The following is a 26,711-nucleotide window of genomic DNA, read 5'->3' on the forward strand; positions in this document are numbered from 1 at the left end:
TTTTTCTGATGGTGATGTGACACACAGACAAGGGGGAAATAAATCCTTCTGTCTTCCCGGGGAGAGAGTTTGGCAGTAAACCAATTCCAAGTCTGGCTTCTTGAATGCCCAGATAACACAATCAGACAGTTGCAATATTGCTGTTTTACCACCTGAAGAATTTGAATTTCATACAGCCCCTTCAGAATAGTAGAAATGCCAATTTTTCCCCAAGAATTGGCAGAACAAACACAATGCACCCCGGTGGAATGAGGACGAGGCTTACCAGCAGAAAATGACTGTTTTCAGGGTTTCTCTCTGCATCCTCAGGTCCAATTTTATCATAATAATACACAAAGACAAAAGGTTTAATTTATTCTATCATAGCTACAATGTAGCTTTTTATTTGATATTTTATTATTAAATGGGGAATTAGTCAAGCATGTTACAATATAAGAGCGCCTCCGTTTTCATGTTGAGAACCCCTAAACATTTGATTAAATCTGATATACGGGGGGATTTTTCCTGTTGTGGGTTTTATGCTGTGGCGAAGTGGCACGTTATTCATTATTCATTATTTGAACTCATCAGGATGGCCGTCCATATAGATTTCACATTATTTAAATTTGTTGGAAATTAAACCTCGTCTTATTTTGTTTGGGACATCCTGAAAACATACCTCAATGACTCATGTGACTCCCCAGACCCCTCCTGAGAACAGCTGGCCCACAGGTAATGACTTGAAGTGGCAGAGACCCAGTGTAGTCTGTGGCTGAGTACTTCACATTGAAGCTCTACACCTTGCTCTTATCATATTCTGATAGTAATGAGCCTATTTAATTCTTTAATTTCTTCCTCTCTTGGAATGGAGGTAAAGAAGAAGAGGAAGAAGAAAAAAGTGAGAGGGAGATTTTTGCCAAAAATCACATATAGCCAACATTGCAGGACACCTCATTTCATTTTCTGATAAGAGATGCACTGATGGAGGTGGTAACAAATTATTTGTGCAGGAAATAACTTATATTTGGCTCATTCGGCTTTATTTCTGGCTATCAGACAGTCTCAGTGTTTCCTATCCGCGTCACCTGCCTGTATTTTGCCAAACTGCAAACACTCCACCACTTCGCTTTTATAGGACATCGCAGCCATTTGCCCTTACTCCCAGACTGTATGCAGTGATTCAAACTGTCCAAAATCTATTAGTGTGCAGGCCACGGTGCATGATAAAGGCCCCAACACAGGGAGTCCTCTTCAAATAAATCAGACTAATTTCGCGCATCCAGCACGCACTTTAAATGTGAGGCGACTTGACGCAGCGTCAACACGCACTCGTAAAATATCAATACACAACTCGGCTCACACGCCTGCACCGGACACTGGAAGCCCTGGATGGTGCATATAATATATATAAATATATATATATATATTTATTGTCACAGTTATCAACTGTATTAACAACACGCACATACAACTGCTTCATTCCTACCTTGATCCCTCCAATGTCCTTTTCCTTGACTGCTCAGTGCGTCTCATCCATCCTCGCTTCCCTCCGCACTTCGCCTCCTCCTCTCCCCCTTTGGTTATCACTCGTTCTCTCCTCGCTGGTCCCGTCTTCGTGCGGATGCATAAGAATTCAAAATGAATAGCCTGCTATCTTAAAGACAAACTGGAGGGAGGGGGGGGTCGATACTACCGACTAAAAAAATGACAGTCTGGGGTCAAAATCCTCATGGCCAGAGCAGATTCTCACGAAAATGCGCCCGCGAGGGCATCAAGATGAATAACAGCAGCGGCACCATTGTCCTGCTCCAAACACAACAACGACAATGCGCGTTACGGCAGCGTCATGTGGCGAAGGACATGTCAAAGCTGTGGTGGAATATGAAGGGGGGGGGGAGAAGAAAAAAAAATGGGAGTTGTTATCGTGTTGTCCGTCCGGTTCGTCCGTGCGCGGTTCGACGGCCAAAGCGAGGGAGCGAACGAGCCACCGCTGCAAGAGCGTCGTGCGACGCGAATCAGCCTGTCGGGTGTCTGGTGTCGGTCTGTCCGCGGGGACGGGTCGCCACTTCTCCCGAGCTGCCGACTAAGACAGAGAAAGAAGCGCCTCGGCTTGACACGAGCAGCTGGAACGAGCACGGGCTACACGAGCCATCTGCGGCGCTCCTGTGCGTCGTGGCGCACGGCGCGGGTCGCTCCCGTGGCGTCGCTCTTCGTCGGCAGGCAGCGCGCACTCTCATCAGGACCATTCGCACGATGTGTTCTGCCACTGCAGTTGTGCATCGGGCCTATATACCTACAGCCCGGCGCGTTCATCGTCGCCCTTTCACATAAGAGCCCGGGAGCCTAGAGACGGTGTCAACACAGGTCGGGGTTCTTTTTACAACCGGCCCTGATTTGAGGTGGGAAAAAAAAAAAAACACGCGCTGCTTTCGTCCGCCCACAAGTTAAATAGCTCCCTTGTTTTTATGTTGTTGTGTTGTGTTGTGTTTTGTTTTTTTTACAGTTGCCTGACCCACGTGGTCTTTAAAGGTGGGGTTCAGGAATCAACAGAGGTCCTTGAACTGGTCAAGCCTAAGTGTAATTTATCACTGGTGTAATTCTCAAGACGCAGCTGGATGGGGGGGGGTCTGAATATTCGACCCTTACGATTAAACCTCTCCTGTAAGACCTCAAACTCATTCAGTTTGATGCAGAGCCGAGGCTGTTGGACAGTGTATTGCATGCAATGTTTTAAGTGAGTGATAAAGATTTACCATTTGAAAAAGATCCAACAACTTCCATGTAGTTTGCTCAGTGGATTAATAAACAAGGCCGTAAGAACATTGTGTGGGATTCATTATCATGCAACCTTACAAACAACACCAACTCATCTGTGTTATGAGACTTGCGGATTCTTCACTTAAGCGCACCGTGCTGAATTCAAATGCATCTCAGAGGGCTTTTAATATTTTTTCATTAGTTTTACACGACTAGAGTCAACACGTGTGTCTAATGTCAACGCGCTGGTACTCAGGAGGGGGCAAATAAGATAACAGTTTGCTGCCCCTGCACACAGGCACAGATGGATTCATTTAAAGATGATTTTTTTCTGGTTCTTCAACTGACAGACACGTTGCTGAAAACCGAGATTGAGTGCTGCACCGGACATGAAGAGTATCATAAATTGGCAGTTCGGGGGCTCTCCAGGATGTTCATACGTGAACAAAAATAAAAAAAAATAGAAACATTATCTGAGGAATACAAAGCTGTGAAGAAGTTCAAACCATTTAGTGGAACATGATTGAGCGGCTCCAGCATACAGGATTCTCAATGGGAACAAAGTGAGTCCGGGGATGCAGCTACACTTTTACGCTGTGTTGGAACTCCGAGCATTTAAAGTACATGTTACTCATCAGCCTGCATGCACCATACTAAGTAGTCAGGTTTCTCACTAGCAGTTTTTCTCCTAGAGATATAAATAGAAACCTGGCCTGAAGCCACTTGAGTCTCGTTATTATACGTTAAAAGTAGCAGTGCAGGTCGATGCTGGTATCACGCAGTCGCTGACAAATCAATTATTCACCTTCTTACAACATTTGCTTTTCTTTTATTTATCTAGTTATCAGACACATTACGATCTTAAATAAGAGCTACACGAATATTAGGTCTACATGTAATATATTACACAATATTATACAATGTTATATTGGATTTTCATGCTGCATTTGCTATATTTCCACTGCATCATTTATTTTATGTACTGGACCTGTATACTTGTTAAATACAGTGCCATACTATGTCACTGCACAGAGGAAAGTGCAGCACCAGAACGAAGCAATATATAGTATTACGTTATATATTTTATAGTATATCACGTACACACAGATATGTAAGGTTCCATATATGGAGTACATTGCATACATGCACATATAAATAGCTACATCAATTTACATTATCATGTACACATTTTTTTCCTTACTCCTTGAGTAACTTTTGAAAGAAGCGATAACATGTTCTTTCTCCGACAGATGAAAGGTTGAATTAAATAGCAATAATAAACCTTTTTTCAGTTCAATACACTCAGGGGTTTCGCTGCCTGCTACTTACTTGATCTGGTATGGACAGTAATTTACGGTAGCTAATGTTAGCAAGCTTTATGGACACTACTGTATGAGTAATACTCTTTATCCACTGCTTTTTAGGACTCTTTGATTTAATCTGCCACTATCCTCCACTTGTCATTATGGACATCATTTTCCGTGCATCTATGGAAACTATTCCCTTGTATCGGTTATTCATATCACTAGAATAATTGCACAGGTGCACAGTTCAGGTTACAATTTTCCCCTCCCCTCGGAAAAAAGGTCTTTGTCACTTTATATCATGATGGCTAATATAGGGTTGTATTGAATGGACGATATACATGCCTTTGCCACTTGGCCTTCTGTCACACAGCACCTACTCTGTTATACTGCTCTCCAATCCACTCAATTGACCTTCATGGGCCGCATGACTCATTGTGCCACTAAACAGCTAGCATAATGGGGTTTGTGCTCCATGACACTCGCACACTATATCGGGCTTTTTTCCTTTTCAAGATCAAATGTCATTTATGCAAAGTCACAGTGCTCGTTGTGATCAGAAGAGGCTGCACCGCATCCCCTACTGTACTGAATGGATCACTGAGAACCAAACGCGGAGGGATTTGCAGCATCAAGTCATGCTCAGCAGTTGTTCATCACACGCCGGTCTCTTAGCAACAACAATAGTGACTACCAATGATTAAGTAATGATTGTCCTACTAAGCACAAGCAGTGGTCTCTTGTTATAAATGCGGCAGCTCTCACTGCTTGATCACTCAACTCACCACAAACATAGTGCAGAAAGCAAAACGTTGAAAACACGTGCTCGGTGTGTGGGTGTGTGTGTGTGTGTGTGTGTGTGTGTGTGTGTGTGTAGGGCTATATATACTGAATATAAGAATATTATAAATCGAATCAGATTAGGATGTGACATGAATCGTCAGCGATTCATTCTCTGCTTTTTTCTTACTTCCTTTTCATAAGGACATTGAGTGTGACAGCAATGTTCGTCGGGAATGTCGGGGAAAAAAATGGTAACAATAAGCCTGAGACTATATTGTATAAAGTTGCTTCAAGCTGTAAATTCACAGCTTCTAAGCAGAGGACAGAAAATAACGTTTTCTTGGAGTCTGACAGAAAAGCCCTGGCGTCAGTTCCGCAGCTGTACCTGTACCCATCGTAGACATCTTCAACAAGCGGACAGGACGACTTGAGGCACTGGGATGATTTTACTCCAGACAGTCCAAATGTCTAATAATAAACAAAGGGAAAAACTTTGTGTAAATCACACAAAGTTTTTCCCTTTGCGTGGTACCTGTTGTCATAAAGAGGCACCTTCTAAACACAATGAAGAGCTTATCTGAAAAAATAAAATAGACTTACACAACAGAAGTGTTACCTCAAAGCATTAATGCATAACCTATTAATTCAAATATTTCCAAGTATATGGATTACTCATGCGCTTTCACACACAACTTTTGTAAAGCTCACAGACCTCTTATATCATAATCATCCACTTTCAGTTTTTCCTGTTTTTGTTGTAGGGAGGTCAGAATAAATAATAGCGCGTACTTAACATTCAAAGTTACGGCTTAGGATATTGTGTCAGACTTCACTTCAGTATTCAATATTGTTGTATTGTCCGAGACCTTTAAATAAGTACATGCACCTCAAGAACAAACAGGTATTCAAAATAGATTTCAATTTTTAGACTTTCACCAAAGTAAAATGATTAATGTAGTGGTTAAAATAGACAGGAGATGGGGAAAAAACAAGATTTAATGAAAGCCAAGATAAGAGTCTGCCACTGTGAAGCATTGCTGTGGCTTTGTACTGGTGTGTGGGGAAGATCTAGCACAGAATAAATTCATTGAGAGACGACCATGTCTGTGAGGATTTTGTGATTGATAATAATAAAAAAAAAATGTTGTTACATGTTTCAATACAGCGATGTCTTGAATGATAAGATATACTTTATCACCAAAGCATCAGAGGTCCTGCTTTCCCCGAATATTTCTTGTTTTCTTCTAAAAAGGAGGAGAAAATGGTCTCGTACACCTGGCACATTTTAATTTGTTCTCGCTCATGTTTGATTAATGCCAATTTTTCCTAGTCAGGGCTGATGTTTATGCGGTAGCATTATTTAACACCCTGCCCTACTTGCAAATTGCTCCTGTTTTCACAGTTATACACCTTCTTGGCTTGCGGTGATTGACAAATTGCCTCCTTTACCGAAAAACACAAAAATCAGACAAATATTTTTGCAAGACACAGAAGGAGAAAACGCTCTCTTTGAATCTGACAGACCAGCCCTAGCTATCACTTTCCAATGTTCTCTCAAATATTCTGCACAATATAGCTCAAAATGAGTTCATGCAATTTGTAGTTAGAATGAGTCAAGGACAGGTATGTTTTGCAGATACATTTTAAAAGCGGCAATGCGACTTCAAAACGCAGCAGTTTCATAGAAATCACTATTATGCCTTTGTTTGTGTTCATGCCAATCTGTGCTGTGTTAATCAACAAAATACCTGCATCTCTTTTCGTCATGTCGCTGTGTTGTGAAAACAAGGAAACCAGACATATTTTCATGATCGAAATGGGAAAAAAAAATATTTCATTTGTGATACAAAAACAAACTACTACAGAAGCAGCCTCACTGGAGAAAGTCTCTGTGGTCTTTCATGCATGCCCGCGTAGTAGAGGGCCTGTAGGCACAGAGCGGCTGGAAAGGAAACTGTACGGCGTTTCCAGTAGTGTAAGGGGAGGAAACCAATGAAAAGGATTTAAGAGGCCAACAAAGCCAAACAGACTTTTGTATTTGGAGCCAGCAAAGCGTTGGTGTAGCACCTCAGCTTTTATATAGCAACCCTGTGACCACCGAAGCGCTCTTCCCATCATGCTCTTTCCGTTGGATGGATGTTCACAGCAATCGCAGCATTTCACCGTGTTCAGAGACCACATCCATAAAGACACCTCGGTCATCCCTCTCTCTTTTTTGCCATCTCTCTCCCTCGCGCTCCCTTTCTCACTCACACTCTCAATCTTGCTCTTTTTTCTCTTTTTCCCTCGCAGTGTCTCTATGTCTCTCTTTCCCGTTTCGCAATATGAAATAGTCCATTATCTGCTCTTAGTACTAATTGGTGTATTAACGCCATGCTGTGGGTGACATAGTGAGAGAGAGAGAGAGAGAGAGAGAGAGAGAGATGCAGGATGAATATGGATGAGGCAGAAGCAGGGTGGGAGCGAGGGGGAGGCAAGTACAGAGTGATGCTGCGGGAGTGAGAGAGAATGGGAGGCCAAGGTAAATCTTTTCAGCTACACAAGTGGGTAAGAGCAGCATGGCAAAATGACGAGTGGAGGGGAGGGGGAAAAGAAAACCATCCTGTAATGGCCTGTGTTTTTTTTGGTTTTTTTTCATTTGGCCTTCTCTGTATCCCTTTCTATCCTGCTCTCACCGTCAACACTTTCAACCCAATTATCCACTCTGCCTGGCGCCACTGGCAGCATATGGAAATGTAAATTGCTGGCAAGATGTTTTTTCTTTCTTTTCTTTTTTTTTTCTCTCCCAAAGCTGTGGAAGGTAAGCAGCTCTTGAGGATGGGGAGAGTAGGAGGAAGAAAAGGAAGAGATGACAAACAACTGAAACTGAGGGGCTTCCTTTAGTCCCAATGGCTTGTCAGTATTGCTACTCTATCAGATACACAAATCCACCCACGGAAGGAATTTTAGCAGACTGAGGTTGATTTATGCTGCTGCACACATACACACTTTGGAGCTCATACAATGTTTGTGTGTAAAGTGCATTAGCCATGATATCACATATTTAAATGTGACACTTTCAGAGTCATTGAATAAAACTCGCATGTAAAAATTTTCATTGAATGTACACACACACACACACTCAGTCTCTCTCTCTCTCTCTCACTTTATCTCCATCTCTAACTATTTCTCTCTTTCCCCTGTTCACACATTCCCAGAGCCAAATTCACATACTTACAGTAATTGTGAAGAGCCCGGATGATAGATCGGTTGGCTGATAAAATCAGCCGATATGAGACTTCCACAGACATCAGTGTCAGCTTTTATGTTTGTCGATATATAAAGCTCTTTATACAGAACTGTATTTCTGTTTTCTTTTACGTATAGCTATTTAGAATAAAGTTTATGGTTAAACTAAAATATCAAGCCTCAATTAAATGTTTGGGTCATTAAGGGTTTGATAACGACTGCTTCTTTCTTTTTTATACATACATATATATATATGCTGATATATCGGTATCAGAAATTTCTTTAGTCCCTAATAACGGTGTCAGCAGCGCCCCCCCACCAAAACCCCTATCCTTGCGGCTCCAGTAATTATATGCAGAGAAGTAAACACAGCTGCACCAGAGAGGTACACACCCTCTGTGCTTGCGGGACTTTCCGGATCGGGGCCAGGATGTAAGCCCTCAGGCCGCTGAATAGCTGCTGAAACTCGGGCTGCAGAGATCAAAGGTGCTCATCTTCTCCCATGCATGTGACATTGAGACATACACAGGTTGATTATTCAGATGAGCCAGATCTATCCTCGGGGTTGAAAGCAAAATGGAAGCGAGTGTTTTGTTCATTATCATTAAGTTCTGCCTTTTTGTTCACCTCTGCTCTCTCCACATGCTCATATTCCGCCCCTGCAGTGCTGATGAAGCCAACTTCTCAAATCCGCAATTTGCTCAATTATTTTCAATTATCCCGCCATCACTGCTTCTATCATTCCCCTTAGTTTAATTGTGAGCAGAAATCACTTGTTGATTGACAGCAAAGGCCAATTAGAGGCGGGAGGAAAACTCAAACCCCTATGGTAATTACTGCTGATTGGTGTCACACAGGGATTTTGCAGGTCCTACCCACAGGACTGAACCCCCTGTACTGATAAATGTCCTTTTCACCATGGAGCCACTCTTGTATTATCACCAACAGACTGTACATTTTAATGGATTCATGCTCGCGTAGTTTAAAGTCGGCGGGATTACATAATCATATGCATTAACATTTTTCGTCATATGCTCAAGGAAAATGGTGTACTGTTAGACATTTCAAAGGCAAGATTGAGATAGTGTGAATTTCCATCTCCCGACAGCACCATGTCTGTGTGCTGTTGGCACATTAACTTCAAGGTGGTGCTGTCTCAAGGCTTTAGAAAAACTCTTCAGCAGCAGGCAGAGGAATCAATGATTAACTGCTTTTGAGCCTGACAAAGAGACCCACCAATTCAATATACCTTCAGCAGATTTGTTTTCTGGGTTCATTCAAAGTCTTTTCAGCAGCTTAATGTGGGGTAGTTTGGGCAAAATAGAAAATCTGTTATTTCATATACTTTCGTTTTGTTGTTGTGCATCTGTGGTTATTTTGTGTATTATTACGTTTTGTTTGCAGTAATCCATTTATTTCTGTATTATGCAGTCGGAAATGAAAATCTAAAAATTGATCTTGCTCCTGCTTTTGTTTACAGTTGTGTTACAAGAGAGACATGTTGTTTGAGCAAATTTCTAGTGAAAAATACACTAAATCAACATACTCTGTGATGTCACGACCAAGGCTTCTCTGTTTGACTCCTGCTGAGTTTCTGAACTTTTAAATATCAATAGCTGAACTCTGAAGTTACACAGCATTTAATTGAATCTCTCAAATGTGGGATTGCGCTTTCGAAATCCTAATCTCCTCAGTGCTACCCTGTAAGAAACAGATCATACGTTTCACAGCAACTGACTTGTACTGTTGTTTGTGATGAAATGGCCACCTAAGCTAGCAGCAGTTACTCAAGACTCCCATAATGACATTATGGGCCTAATGAGTTTTAATTGGGAAGAGATCTTAACTTGCAGGTCTAATTGCATCTGATTAAAGACAATATTAGTTTTACTGCTGGCAAATTGGTTAGGGAGGGTGGGTGAGCGAGTTTTGGAGGGATCGATGGTGTCCTTGTGGAAATATCCTAAATGTCCTCTAAATGGTGATGAAGAGAAAGACCAAAAGCACGAGAGGAGGCAGAGCCAGTTGAAGAAACACTCAACATGTAGGGATATGGTGTCAAGGGGACGAGGGGAAGGGATAAGAGGAGCAGGACTGAAGGTTAAGAATTGATCAAGAACAACTGTCACCTCCACAGCGTTGGAGGACTCTGTGAACAACGGCAAAAAAACAACAACATGTGACTCAATTACACATACCTTGCCTTATGACTGCTCCATCTGCTTCCTAACAGTTCAAACTTTGACTTCCCAAAAGCTGAACTGATAGAGCCTCATACTTCTAGATGTATTTTTGGATATCACTTGGCTCACAGTTTTCTCAGGAGTAGTACACTGTGGAGCAGTAAAACTCTACCCTTAAACAAAATGTTCTGTGTAATTTGTGTGATCTTCCACAGGTAAATCAATATTTGAGAAAACGAACACAGCTCGCTCTCCAAGATGGGAAACCAGAGACCCGTTGTTCTCATATATGAAGCAATCCATCTTCATGGAAATTTCATGTCTAAATTAGCTTTGTTACCACTAAAAGCTAAAAATATGGTCATATCTCAGATGAACTGCATTAGGCAGTGTATCTCTCTCTACAGTGTTGGCTTTCTATTCTTAAATCCACCAGGACTTAACTGGCCTTTGATGACATCTACTTACCCACAGAAAAGAAATGCTTCTTCACAGAATTTGGCCTAAACTATTCAAAACCTTAACATTAATATTTAGAAATGCTGTTAAGGGAAGGTTTATAATGGTTTCACTGGGTCAGGAGACTTGTTTATGGACCCTGCAGCGACAATATTACAGAATTCAGTAATTTGCATTTCAGTAATTGATTAAAATTTGCAGTGCCACCACCTCAACCAGAGTTATTATGCATAATTATACACATCTACACCCATACATCATATGAAAACTCCCATGCACAAACATACATATGCATACAAGCACACACATATATGCAAAGAAGTACACAAATAAAAACAGTGCACGTTCCCTCTCCATGCCACCGTAAATGCATGCTCTGGATCGGCTATGATTTAAAGCCAGACACTAGAGAGTATAGTAAATTATGTGTGTATGAGGCTTCATTTCCTGTTCTTCTTAAGCACTTGCTTAATTGCCATTCTCACCTGAGCAATTGTATAATTTCCTTTATTTTTCTCCTCCTCTGCCCAGAATATGAGTCTATAATGAGCTGTGGGTGTCCCCCAAAGCTAAGCCTGGTGCCTTGAAATAGGTTTCACTAATTTACCAATTAGTCATGAGATACAATTAGTGTGCAGGTTCCCTAAGTCCATGCATGCCCCCACCACAGGCCTCCCCATTGTGATTGTTCAATCTCTGCAGTGATCATCACTCCATTACTTGGCTCATGCTCTCGCCCGGCTTTGTTCAGCCTCACAACGAAAAGCAAGGTCCCACCTGCACTTTGGATATTACTCTAACCCTATGTGCCTCAGAGGGAATCGGTGAGGGAGTGGGAGTGTGTGAATGTGTCTACGTCCGCAGCTCAGGGTTTCTGTTTAAGTGCAGCTGGGACCAGTTTCACTGACCAGGAGGATGAGAGTTGGAGAGGGGAGGGGGTCGTCTGGAGACTAGAAAACTTATGAGAACTGAGACAAGTTACCAAGTAGCAAAGTGAAAGTTTGCTGGAGGTGCAAATCTAATTTATCGTTGGAGAATACGGTGTTGTGTTTCTCTCCTTGGTTCACTCAACCATTAAAACTAAACCTGAGGACAAGAAAAACAAAACAACAACAACAAATATCAACGCTACTGTGCTCACTGTTGGTTGTTATTATTCTGTGCGTGAGGCTGTGGGTGAACAGAAATCAATATGTGAGAGGTCATTTATCAGTGCCTTTTTCTGTGCGAGGCTAGTTCATTTTTTTTTTTCTTTAAGGCGGAACAGTTCTCCTATATTGGATTTATAGAAATTGCTGTAAATTCCCAATTAGGGGGTCTTTGCTTGCATGTCTGAGTAGGTGGGCTCAAATTGCTAACTGATCACTGAGGGGACATTGTCTCATTTGACAGTAAGGTAGAATATAAAAAAAATCTTGAATTAATTATAATGCCATGTCATATTAACACTGAAGCCGTAAAGACTAAAATTAATTCTCACTCACCTTTGGCTCACTGAGAAAAGCTTGCAGTTGGTAATGACTGCATGAGCATCTACATAGAAGACACTGATTGATGACAAGGTTAATGAAATAGATCTTCTATGCATCTTTGTCGATAATCGTCAATTAAAAGGTTAATATGTATGATATTTATTGACACTAGATGTCGGACTAGAACCAGCATGTTGGACCAAAACAAATTCATGGGACACACCTCGCCCCTCCCTTTGAATTTTCAGCAGGGTGTCGCCCACATGGTCGACGGGTGTTGGCGAGGACCAGGGAAAGTGGCCTCTGAAAACTAAAACGGAAGCACAACCGAATAAAGCCAACCAAAACAAATGCAACCAGCTAGCTGCATGCTGTGCAGATTTAGAGAGGTTCATCCACAAGTTGGTACTCCTGTCGGTGTTAGGGCCTCCGGGTGAGATGCTTCAGTCAGTGGATGTGTGTTCTTAAAACCTACTTCGGGTCTGCGCTAACACTTGCAGCCCAGAGTGCAGCGTGCCCTCAGTGGCCAAGCATGGCGGCTGGCTGGCGGCCTATCAGCGTGGCAGGCTTCATTAGCATAGCTGTGCCGTGCTGTGTGTGTATAGGGTTTAGCTGTGGCGTTTCTGGTTCAACAGCACCATTGTGCCAAGTGGCAGGTGTGTTAACAGTGCTTGTGTGCTCTGAAAGACCACCGATCACGGGAAAGAGGCAAACATGATCCGGAGCCATCTTAGGCCTCGGTTTCACACGGTGGGACTCGCGTGCACTAACACGAACCTGCGTCTGGACCGTCTGTCAAAACAAAGAGCAGAAAAGCTTGGAACTCGACACGCACAGAGGGAGTGTGACTCACTTCAAATAGTGGTTGTCTGCTAGATTAATGTTTTAAATCTTGTGTACTGCATATAACCTTTACAATCTACAATATATTCATTCAGGTTTGTGAAGGCGAATATAACATCCAAGGATTCAAACATGATATATCAATCAATCAAGGCAATGTTACCTTGAAATTTTTTCTCAGGCATCTTTTGTATGAACTGGTGCAATCAGGTTTAAGTTTCATCGACTCCTCAGCTAGAAGAGACTGAGGCAAGAGTTTTGTGCATCAATTGTAGGCTGCATGAGGGGACACTTAGGGGTGTGATCACACCAGTTTTTTTGGAACTGTATAACTGTTACTGTTTCATTTAGACGAGCAAGAACAATGCCATTTGCTCTCCAAATAACGGCAAACAACTGCACTGAGACTGATAGAAGGAGACATTCTCTTCATGAGCTTTGTTTGCAAAATTGTAGGCTCTCACAGTTTACCACAGACAAAAGGCTTGAAAGACAAAACTGGAGTACAGATTACTCATGCATTAATAATAATGATAATAATAATATCTCAAGTGAGTATTACTTTTTGACTTGTTGGTCATGACACTTTGCATCAGACATTGAAGCTCTAATTTATACCCTTTTACCACTGGTGATGAATTTTACATTTATAGATCTCAAGCTTTCAATCCCAGTTGATTTAGTGACACCCATGGTGATATTATCAAATGTTATTTATAACTGAGCAGCTGCTATGTACAGAAATACAAGCAAAACTATTGTATGTGTTTCTAGCAGAGCCAAGCAAACTTTATTTAAATAAAAAAGTCAGTCACAAGTAATTGCAAAATGATTTCACAATGCATGAGATGTTTTCCACACAACAGAAAGCTGCTGAAGAGTTTGTGGTGTGTAGCCCGTTGCCTGCGTCTCTCAGTCATCAGATAACGGCGTCTGCTGTTAGTCCCTTACAAAAAGAACAAATGATCCACAGATGAAAAATGTTGAATGTTGAAAATGACCAATATCTTGTTTTGTTGACCCTTTTTTCGACGAACTGTGGCAAGGATAAAAACAGCGCGTCCCCGTGACTGTTTTAAAATAAAATCCACCATGTGTTTCTCAAAATAAATGCTTTTAATGCGTAGCAGCATTGGGAAAGGTCTGGTTTGCATTAGCAGTAACTCTGATACGAAACAGCAAACATTGAGGACAGAGTGTGGCAGGAATACATGCGGCATTGTTTTTATGAATCTATCAGTGCAGAAAAGGTGAACTCTGCCACTAAGGGAATACTGAATGTAAACACATTCAATTTATATTGATGAAAAGGCAGACTATAAATATTATTGTTGTCTTGTTGTTAATACATTTTTTTTTTTCTAAGAGAAAGAATGTGTTATTTACTTCAAACATAGACTTTCTTACACTTTTCCCTTTCGCTGCATATTAAATCAGCAATAGGATCTCTTTTTCATGTATGTTACAACATGAAATTCCCTTTTTGACAACAAGTTGGTGTCTTACTACCTCATATAATTGTCCCATTGCCCCCCGAGGATCCTCCTGTCATGAGGACCCTGAGCAGCCTCTTACAGCGGGAGAAAGGATAGCATGGTTAGCTTACAGTCTCACTACCTGTCAGTTCCACTCAGGATCCAACACATTTAATGTAATTCCAGATATGAAGCTTTCAGACACGAGGAGGAGCCTTCCTCTTCAACTTGAACATAAATATCCACCTTTTCCTAACTGTTTAAATGTAGCACAATAAGTGGGTGTTGCCATTGACTGGGTTAGATAATGTATTCTTCGTGATTGAATAGCATCAATAAAAGAGTTGATTACAATTATACTACCGTCTGTCTGCATTGCTCTACCTCGGTTAAGCACTTTGAATTGCCCTGAGTCTGGGAGGTGCCACTGTAACTGGCTTTTCCTTCTGAGGACGTTTCTGAGCAGGAGAGGCCCAAGAGAAAGAGTTTCAGGACGATCCTGGAGTAAATTCGGCTCCGTGAATGAGTCGGACTTCTGGTAAAATAAAAAGGGTCCTTCATCAGTGAAAACCTTGACAGGGTGTTATGTAGTCAGCTAAACTGCAAAAACCACTTTGAATTAAAAAGAGAAACGCTCAATCACTGGTGTAAATGTGCATGTGTTTACTTGTCATTCGCCTCACAGTGTCTTTGACAATTCTACCCCTCTCCTTTCTGTACCTTCCTCTCTCAATCTCCTCGTCTCAGCGGTTCATTCCCCTCATGCTAATGGACGACCCCTCCTCCTCATGTCTATCTAATCAAAAATCAATTAAAAACACCTCGCCGCCGAGTCTCCAGAGCCGAGCCTAGTTGAGGGTGGAACAGAAACGCTTCCCGCACTCTCTCCCTCTTTCTCCCCCTCTCACAATATCTCTCTCTCTCTTGCTCTCAGCCTCTCCCTCCCTTTTCCTCCTATGGCGTCCCTCTCTCTATCTCCTAAGCTCCTCCCTCCTGTCTACTGGAAGTTGGCAACATGATTTACGAGAACGGAGAACTTAATTTATATATTTTTTTCCTCTTGCATCCTCTCATTTATTTATTAGATTTTTCTCCCAGCCGCCTCTTCCTGTCTCTGGCGTGGTGGGGAGGCGGAGGACAGAGGGAGAGAGAGGATAGGATTAGATGGAGAGTGGTCTCGGGGCAGACCAGTAGACTGGCAGGCCTGCAGACATGGAACAGATCTGTCCCACACTTAATGGCATTAGTGCCGTCCCTGAAAGGGGGAGGGGAGGCCAGCAGGGAGACAGGCTAACATATTAAAACTGCTTCTGTACCAGACGCTTGTCTACCCCACTAAAACTCCAACTTCAACTCAAACTCTCTTTTCTTTTTGGGTGCGTCTGTGTGTTGGTCAACGAGTATGGCATGTGGAAGTTGTTGTGTTGAAACTAAGCTCTTAGCTGAGGCAAACTCCATCCTCTCAGCAGACCCCATCAGATTAGATTTTTTTGAATTCAAACTGAACCCTCTCAGACACAGTACCAAGAGAGTGCCATTTAACACACATGTGGATTCAGGCAGAAAACTGGCTCCCCTTTTGTGTCAGGTGCAAATGGACTTCAGCTCAACCGCTAACGTGGCCTCGGTGGAAAGTGACATCTCTGTTGACTCTGACTGTGTGGATAAAACTACAATCACTCCTTTCTCCTCAACTCATTTACACTAACACTCTTCCCACCAGGATTTTTTTTTTCACATCTTACATCTTTCTGTGTGACTTTGGTGTGATCAGTCCCGGATTGCTGACTGTCAGCACACCTTCTAAAACTAGATCCATAGCCCACAGCACCCTCGGAGCCTCAAATGACTCTCTCTAACCTGCTTGGACAGCACGCTCATACTACACACGACTACTGTTCCAGAGGCATTTGGGATTGCATACAGGAATTGAACAAGAAAGAGGGGAATACAAAGACGGGGGGGGGGGGAATACAGAAAAAGGTGGAAGATTGGAGTCAGCAACAAAAGACCAAAGAAAAAAGTCTGGAAAGAGAACGAGGAATGCGCACTCCTTAAACATGCACATATCAAGTACAAGGGAAGAAGAAAGTGGCCACGGAATGTGAGAGGACAGTACAGTGACAGACAGGTGGAGCCAGCATACTGTGTCTTTTGATGGATGGAACAGAGAGTTAGTAAATATACATGGACCCCGCCCTCGAGCTCTTTCAGCTGTCTCAGCAGAGCCCGGCGTGGATGGATGGGGGGATTCTTTCCCCGCCTTTAAGCGAAGGTTAAGTTAAGACAATATTGTTGTGGATCATGAAAATATTAACAATACTTCCCCCCACTGTCATGCGAGTTTGATTTATCCACCTTTCTCTGTGCGGGTTGAGGAGGAGGGAAAGTGGCGAAAGGAGGAGATGTGGGCAGACACCAACAGCCCGGGGAGTGTTTTCTCTTCATCTCTGTGTCACAAAGGCCACCCCAGGTACTGCAGGTGTGCCTGGGAACAGCTTTAGAGAGAGCTATTGATCCTGCTCAGTTACTCCCACTGTATAGAGCCCAGCTCTGCCCACATCCCCACACTCTGAGGAGAACTATACGGGAACAGGCCACGCTAAAGGTCACCGTCTGATGGAGATCGGGTGGTGCAGCTGGCTCTGCATACCTATTTAGTGTCCCAACTGGCTTGTAACCTTATTAGATTAGAAGTCAATCCACATTCTTGCACAATTTCGAAGCAGCGGTTATGTGTAGTAAATGCTAACATTGCACTGGAAACTGAAGAAGAGAGAACAACAAAAAGCTTGGCCTTACTGTATTGTAAAACTGTTCACGCAGCTCAGCCATTATCAGTATCAATTATTACATCCTATTAATTTAATTCGAGGCATTATCAAGGCTTTTATGTCACTAAACCATCTTCTCAAAGGTTTTCAAAATACTCCTTTAACACGTACTTTCGGAGGAGCCGATATTTTTTTATTCTGCTAATGGCAAATGGTGAGACACCAGTCAGACTAAATAAGAAAGAGAGACTTTCTGCATTCCATTATAAATTGTTATTATAAATTAGAATGTCATGTTGCTAATGTCCCAACATAACAAGAAAAATGTCCACCTTAAAGAGAAAATTAATATCAAAGCATCATTTTTTCCACATCTGTTCAAAACAATGTCACAATGAAATCACAGTATTCCCTGAAAAAAAAAATTCTGCATATTTCTTTTTCTTTTAAATTGCCCAGCTGATGAATAAATACATTTCATCCTATTTATCCTACAGTTCAGTTTAAGCTCTTCATTATTACGTAAAAATGACATTCACTTAAGTTGTAAGTAATTTTATGCGTCTGTGTCTTTTTCAGCCATTTCTTTAAAAAACGGTTACTGAATTGGTTTGTTGGACGTCATGTTATGCGCAGCTGTATGTGTTTAGCCTGCAGTTAATCCTGGATGGGAGTGAATGTCCATTAAATGTAATCTTGTTTTTCAGTCCAGCGCTCAAACCACAACTTCAGAGAATTGGCCACCGATGAAGACATCATCCATCATCCCACTGACGCTCTGCCAAAACACTTGGAGATAAATATGGAGGCTTTTCAAGTTGTACCTGTCTTTGAGAAACCGCACAATCATAAACACACAGTGTAGGCATGCACAGACTCATAATTCCCAATATTTCTGCATATCAAAAGTGTAAAAAAAACAAACAACTATCTTTCTTGTGCCTGTTCATCAAGCACCACGCACTCCGTCAGCTGCAGCTTCATCGCCTTTTATCAGCATCATTATTTCACATCTTGACGCCTGCTGCTACATGTCTAGGTGTGCGCATGTATGCGAGCTTCTCTACGACATCGCACCTCCTCAAAACGTACAAAGGGAAACCAAAATGATCCACTCAGAAATTTGAGTTCTTGGTTTAATGAAATAGTACTTTTAGAGTTGATCTTGAGGAGCCCACTAGAACACTTATCTCAGCATCAACAGTGCTGCAGGAAGAAAAAAAGAGCTGCCTTAATCGGATTGCTGGAGCTCTAAAAGGTTTTATCCACATGGTTCATCTGCAGGCTGCTGGGCTCCAGAGTCAGGCTGGGCACTGGGGCCTGACTGCCAGCCGGACTCCGTGGCTGGACGGGCTGATAAAATCCACAGACTCATTGGTGTCTTTGTTAGCTGCTACAGGCTGACATGTAAGACGATACTAATTAGGGGCTTTGAATATATGATTCAATCTGTGAACATTACACACAGACAGATGCAGATGCTCACGCATACAACATCCACACTGTTTCCATTCCAAAAAGATAAACACACACACACACACACACACACTTAGAGTGTGATTTGCTTTGTTCTCTTTTTCCTCACTGTACACCTACACATCAGTCCAAGGACTCACACTAAGGAATTCATCTATCAGTGGTTGACTGTGCCCCCAGCAAGTGAGAGCTGCAGCAGACATTGATCAAACTGACTTCTTACATGAAGAAGTTCAAAATCACACATTTCAAATCCCTTCACTGCCAGCAACTTTCCACTACACTGAAACAAAAGACACACACACACACACACACACACACACACACACACACACACACACACACACACACACACACACACACACACACACACACACACACACACACACACACACACACACACACACACACACACACACACACACACACACACACACACACACACACACACACACACGCACACACACACGCGCAAATTATTACAGCCAGCTGTATGTATTCTAGCACACATGAGCACATTGATGCAAACATTACAGTTAGTACACACCGTCTCTTAGAGGGAAGGTAGCCCTGACATTTGTAGCTCACACAGATATAAACATGGCATCAGTGATTTTCAGATTCCTCAACTGAATGTCAAAGAAAATATTTCAGTAATAACTAGAATGGCACTCAGTAGAGCGCGTTTCTCCACCAAGACCCAACAGTCACCTTTTTAAAAAATGATTCTTGTCAGATCCTTACTACACAACTTTCATGGAAATCTGTTCTGTTGTTTTTGCACAACACTCCTGACTAACAAACGGACAGTGGAGAAAACATGACCTCCGAGATATTTCAAAAGTGACACTGGGAAAAATTTCAATGACATGATGCAGAGCAAGGTGATTTTTTTTTACCTATGATATATTCCCTAAATTAGCACATTGTGCCCTGCAAGAACAAACCATCCCCTCACATTACTAATTTGTACCCTCAAATGACTTGATTTGGTGCCTTGAATTAATAATCCATGCCCTCACATGTCTACATCACACACTCAGATTCCTTCTCATTATTAGTACAATCACCTTCCTTCCATTCGACCTCGTTCCCCTGACAGTTCTTGTGCAACATGCTTGGATTTATTACAGTTTAATCAGGTTTTTGGTTAGACAATTTTACATTATCTTTGGCTCTACTTGGGCTTATTTTACATGGTGACAGATGAACTCTTCTGAAAGAGAAGGAATACAAATGTGTGAAGGCTAAGTAGTTTTGAATTCACCGTCAGTTCTCCATTGAGACTGACAATCTCTCCCTATGGTTCCAAACTACTCGAGGAATAACATAAACCTGTGCTTCTCCTCCAAACAAAGTCTGTTAGGCTTCAACCAAAGTCAAGGGAATGTACCTTCTTTTTGCACAGCAGCTCCAGATTTATTAGCCTTTGTTCCAACTGTTTTGCATATTCAGCCTCCCTTCCAGCCCACATGGATGTTAATGCACTCCCACACAAACAGATCGGTGTGAACAGGTCAAACATATTTTCCATCTCTCTCACACACACACACACACACACACACACACACACACACACACACACACACACACACACACACACACACACACACACACACACACACACACACACACACACACACACACACACACACACACACACACACACACACACAGTCTCAACTCCCAACCATCTTTCTCTGCACCTTTTTCTAAAACCCACTTACGATACATGTACCTTGGCACACACGTGTCCAAACAGACACGCACACGCACACACATGTATGTATATATATATATATATATACACACGGGGGTCCACAAAGTAAGTTTGAGACTCTGGCAACCCCCTCGCCGTGTGCTGTATCAGCTGAAATAGGATCCATCCCTCAGATCCCGTTGTACCTCTCACACATACTGATGTAGCCTGATCTCCTGTCAGTGAGACGGCCTGCGGGGAGCGAGTCTGGGGCTTATATCACATTCTCCAGAGAACACCTCAGCCAGATGCTCAAAGCTGGAAAGCCAGGAAACAATAGCCTCCACAGACGGCCAAGGATATTGTGGGGCCAGGGGATGCTGCACTAAAGGCCCGTGCTCCTTTTAGGTGCCTTATATGACCGCGCTCACCACCGCTTACATTAACCACTGCTCGCCACACAGCTCATGCCTGGCAAGTCACCACTGTTTTGACGTGAGACAAGTGCAGTATACCGATACGCCTCAGGACAGGCGCAAATGTACTTTAACACGCCCATGCATACTTGTACAAAGGCATACAAACACACACACACACACAGGGCAACCATGTCCCTGTGGCAACCATGTCACAACAGTGGGCATGAAAACAAGCCATGTCAAAGCGAATATACTGTACAAAGGCTGTGTGTGACTGCATGATAGCATTCAAATGAAACCACAGCTGAGGCTCCGACTCTGCAGTGGCAGGCTTACAAAATGTTCAAGAACAGATAAGTGTTTTTTCAATCTGGGCTTTATTTTGGTTTAATCTTGGCCAACGAATACTATAGTTACAACATTTTAATCAGTATTAATTGTGTGTAATGTCCGTTTGTGACATGTCTTTGTGCATGAATGCTTTGTGTCCATTGACATACCTGCCTGTAAATGGGGAAAAAGTCTGTGAATGAAAAGAAAGTTGAAAAATGTTGTAATCAGTAAAATGAATGGCCAATATAGCAAATAGATAAACAGAACTAAGACAATTTTCTTTGTCTGGAGTTATTAGTGAGTTAAGTGAATTAACAATTCATCAAAACTCACCTATGCCTTTGTTTCATACGATAGGATTGATTTATTTCTCCCTGCAATGCCATTTCTTTTCCTCCCAAGAGAGGGAGGTCCTCTATCCTCTGCAATACAATGTGCTATACTCCCCTCCTCTGTGTCCTTCTTTTTATTACTCTCTTTGCATGAGAATGTGTAAATGTGGAATTATTGGGAAATTGATTGTTGCTCTCTTCTGTCCAATGTGGCCTTCCTCCCATAAATCTCATAGGCCCCAGCAGAAGAGGCTCAAAAATCCATCTGGGGCACTCGCTGCAGACAATGGTCTGAAAGACTTGTTCCATCCAAATTGAATTAGAATCAATGTGGAACATACACAAGCGAGAGAATCATTAGATCAAGAGATGCGAGCAAAGAGAGTGACTGAAGAAGAAGGAGATGAAAAGCAGCTGATCGCTCTCCTCCTTTTCAGGCAAGTTATAAAATAAGACCAGCATGAATGAGACTGGGTTTTGGTTTTTCTGTTTCTTCAAGTGTTCATCGCATCTGTCAGTCACTTGCTTTCTCACACTTTTACACACAAACAGTATGCACACACACACACACACACACACACACACACACACACACACACACACACACACACACACACACACACACACACACACACACACACACACACACACACACACACACACACACACACACACACACACACACACACACACACACACACACACACACACACACACACACACACACACTTTTCTAAGTGACTGTTGAGCCCAGCCTTGAGCTTTGAAGTCTTAATGTAAGCACCACTTACACTTTACAGAGAAAAGGAGGAGGAGGAGGAGGATGAGGAGGAGGAGGCGTACAAGGAGTTGGTGGAGGAGAAGGAGGAGGAAAGGAAAGAGGAAGCGACAGTTTGTCATGAGCAAAGACACAGCTGGTGTGACTGGGCTGCACGAGTGAGAGCAAGACGGGTGACAGAGACTGAAAGGAAGATGAAAGGCTGTGAGAGGGTACAGTGGAAAAAAGAAGAGGCGTATTAAAGTCAAGCTGAAATGCCGGTCAGCGACAAATGGAAATGCAAGGTGATTGATATGCCCGTCACAGAGGTAAAAGCTAGAGATGCGAGTTAGGGAAATATGGTACAGAGGAGTCAGCGGGAGATTAGTGAGTGTTAGATAGCGAGATTTGGTCGACAGGAGATGAAGAGATACTTTGGAGAGAGCAAAGCTAAAGAGCAAAGGAGGATCGGGTAGGTGGATGATTTAAGTCATTTTGAAAGTGATACAGTTTGTAGGAGTTGTGTGAGGGGGTTGAGACGGAGAGAGTAGATATGGTGTGAAAAAAGAGAGATATAGGGAAAGTAAGATATGAGAGGGGGTGGGATAGAGATAGATAGGCTGGCCTGGAGTGAGACAGAGTTATCGGCCGTGATCGATCTGGCCGGCTGATGCCAAATGGGGGGTGTAATGACGGGTAATGATATGAGCCTGGAGAGAGAGTGCACAGTGTGCGTGTGCGTGTGTGTGTGTGTGTGTGTGTAAGTGTGTGTGTGTCCTAGATCCATGACCAACACTCTCACACCTTCATTAACAGAGCCTCACACTTCACTGAGAGGGTTTTATACACGCCCCCATAACAAATAGATGTACTGTACATACATGTCACACAATGCCTCGTACACGTTTCTCTCCATTTACTGTAGGTGTCTTCATCTCTTTCTTCTGATCCAGACTGACGGCACTCTTAGTGCATCTGTCTCCGCCGTCACCAGCCTCCCCTCCCACGTTTACTTTTACATTTCGTTCTGACCCACCATGAATTCAAATGAATCCATCAAACATGCATTGTTGCCGGGGACTGAGACATTTCAATTGATAAAATACATAGTATGCCAAGCCACACACTCATACACACACACACACACACACACACACACACACACACACAATGACATGTTTATCTGCACACCCTTGGCAGACCTCCTGACTCTTAAACAGTTTCCACAGCAACATGAAGTGGCTAAGAATAATGTATTCTGTTATGGCTGGGGATGATTATCCTGTTCCGTTACAACATCAGTGCGACGCTCCTCATCTCACACTGATGTTTCGGAGGCACGTCAGAATTGATTGTAACCTGCTCAGTGAAAACACAGAAGACACTTGGTTATCTATATGATTAAAATGAGCAACATTTGTGCTAAAAAATATACTAATATCGGGGGGAATAGATGCTAAAAATTAAACAAACAGGCTTAAAAGTCATTAAAATGAATATCCACTGGCACCACTGAAGGGATGGACTAGTCTGTGCCATTACAATAGAAACCAAAACCAATCCAATCCAGAAATTTAGGCCAAAATCATATCTTTTGGAACTAACTATTTTCCAGCAACAACATTTGGCCATACTGATAGTCACTCACGAGCAGGCTTAGAGTTAAATGTTTTTCAATCTCAAGCAAACCAGCAGCTCATTTTAAACTGGTAAATATTTGCACATATTCTTGGTTCTGAGCAAACACAATTTTACTGAAGCTAAAACTCCACTGGTCGACTTCAATTGTATTGAAATTGTAAAATAAATCAATTAAAGCTCAATTCTAGTACAATAGCAATCACCAATTATTCCATCCTGATTAATTCACAAATGTTTCAGACGAGGTGGTCAAACAGAACCAGTTAATCCGAATGAAGTTCAACTTTGCGAGACGACACCCTGCAAGACCAATGATCCATGAGGAGGAAATATGTTCCTGTTAACAAGCTTACAGTCAACGAGTATTAGGCATTTAAAGCTGTATGGGGAATTTTTTAAGTTGAGTCTCTTAAATGGTGTGGCAAATTCTGTAGGCTGGATCCACCTCTCTATGACGGTGCAGCAGGGACAGGACAAATGGAGAATAAATAGAACCGTGACACGAAACTGTCATAACGAGCTGAATAATAACACTGTAATAGCTTGTGGAGGGAGATGCTATTCATCATGAGCTAAATCAGCCAGTTAAACGCAGCTCTCGCCTCACCTCACTGTTTTGTTCGAGAAAAATATTTTTATTTCAAAACAACAACAACGACGACGTTGTTTTGTGTAGCAGAGGTGAAATCTGGTTCACCCACACAAATCACAAACTGATGAATCCTCACTCACACCGCTTAACATTTACAGGGCTACTGTGTCGCTGTAATGAGAGACAGTTAACCTACAGTATCAGCACGCACGGAAAGAAGCAAAGGCAGATCTATTCGTCTTGACATTATAGTAATGAATTGGACTCAAAATAACTTAAATGTTTGCGCATGAACCTTACTGTACCGTACCTTCCCTTTTTCTTTCTTTGGCCACTTGTGCATCTGAAATGCCCAAAGTGACCGATGAAGCCATTAACTTTCAGCTCACTGAGTCACAGACACAAATCCCCACATTGTGGTGCCATTACAAGGATCGGAATACAGCTACTCATTTGTATGCCTCATTCAGAACACACAAGAGCTCAAATCTGTTGCTTAAATGTCAGAGGCTGCACTGCCACTCCAGCGACAGCAAAAAGAAGTTGTATTAACTTATCATCGCACAAGGGATGTGCTACATTCATGATGCTTTATTTGTCAAAATAATGCAAAGCCAATGGTTCCAACCATCGACTGCAAATAAAAATGGACGTAGCAACAGAGTCCGGAAAATGAAGCCAATGCAGAAGTGCCTGAAGCCTGTATTCTCCGGAATGTCCGGCAGACATTTTGGTTTTTGAATGAAGTTCCTCAGCCCTCTTTTCTAATTTACATAAATAAACAGAGACACTTTCAGTTGATGTAAAAAGTTGGATCTCTCTTTAATAGTTAAAGTAAAAAAGTAGTTTAAGGGAACTTGGTAAAAACCTTGGTAATTTATTTTGTTGCAAAAGTCAGACCTCATTTATCAAACCACTTGCTGCAATCTGTTATTTCTGTTTGCTCTCAAACATTATTCATATAAGCTATGAATTGTCAGTTTGAACAACTTAAGTGGCTATTTCATTACCATTATGTTACTGGGTTTGACGCAGGCTTTTTTGCAATTGATAATTCAAATGATGATGAGTTCCTGATGAAGGCCTGCTTGAGGACCAAATATAAGAAGCAGTAAATGTACACCACGCATCGGCCCATTATCTTTTCTCCAGCATCTCGTCCCCAAAACTTCACAAGCTGTGCCTAAAAAAACACTCATGTGGACAAACTGGCAAGTGAGAACGAGGAAAACAAATGAGAGGGAAAGGCTGGTTAATGAGAAATGCTATTTTTGCTGCTTTGATGTCCCCCCATCCCATAAGCACACAGCTTAGACAAAAACAAATTAGAGATGTCGACTGCTTCCCAAAGACATTAAAAACATATTAGCACAAGAACCATTTGAGACTGTGTCCACACGCATGCATATTGGAGTGTGTGCGTGTGCATTTCAAATTCAGAAAAAGTATCCTCGGTGTGTTTCTTCGCGCTTGTCCAGACTGCCTGGCGTTTTACATATCACTGTGAGCAGTTGTTCCTTGTGGCTGATAGTAAACAAAATATCAACATAATGACACCATAGTTTCTGCACAGCTAAAGGACTCACAGGCATAGTGCCATGATTCATTTCCCCCGCTGAGAACTGTATAGAATACAGATCGACAACATTGACGCGGTGATGAACACATCCAGAAGGATCTAAAGGCACTTTGTCTCACCTTTGACACTGTTACTGATAATAATTTACTCCTCGAATATCATCTATTTATGCACGATGCCTGGATTGATGAGAGGGAGGTCAGCCAGTCAAGACGCAGAGCTGGAAACCTGTGGGGGAAATGAAAGGCTATAGCCCAAAAACAGTCAACTAATTTAGGAAGCAAAAGTCTTTAAGACGTACTAAAACAGACCTTTCATAATTTGCATTACCACGAAGATCTGATCATGCATCACGTCCTTTGGCATTTCTTGTTTGTTGTTGTGACATGCCAACACTCATGGGCTTTGGCAAACTTTGCCTATTAGCAAGCCTTGATTAAATAAGCAACCCACCATTTTCTCTAGGAATTTGCATGACTGCCAGAGAAGAAGCACTTCATTTTGTGTTTGGTGGTGAGGGTCATACATAAAAGGAGACCCAGAAACAATTATTTTTCGCCCTGCACAGATATTCTTTCACATCAGGCAAAGATAAGACTTCGTGGCCTACCCCATTCCTCAGTTTT

At 42.2% G+C, this 26,711-nt stretch overlaps 1 protein-coding gene across 2 annotated transcripts in view; it reads right to left on the minus strand.

The window, feature by feature from the left end:
• Nucleotides 1–2,435, minus strand: part of adgrl1a (adhesion G protein-coupled receptor L1a) — an 87,215-nt gene extending 84,780 nt beyond the window's left edge. For both annotated transcript variants that reach the window (XM_047328327.1, XM_035616169.2), the window contains exon 1: nt 1,466–2,435. The gene's annotated coding sequence lies outside the window, so the exon portion shown is untranslated. The remainder of the gene's footprint in view (nt 1–1,465) is intronic.
• Nucleotides 2,436–26,711: the final 24,276 nt, after the last annotated feature.

This window comes from Scophthalmus maximus, chromosome 17, assembly GCF_022379125.1.
Source record: "Scophthalmus maximus strain ysfricsl-2021 chromosome 17, ASM2237912v1, whole genome shotgun sequence".
NCBI classification, from domain to species: domain Eukaryota; kingdom Metazoa; phylum Chordata; class Actinopteri; order Pleuronectiformes; family Scophthalmidae; genus Scophthalmus; species Scophthalmus maximus.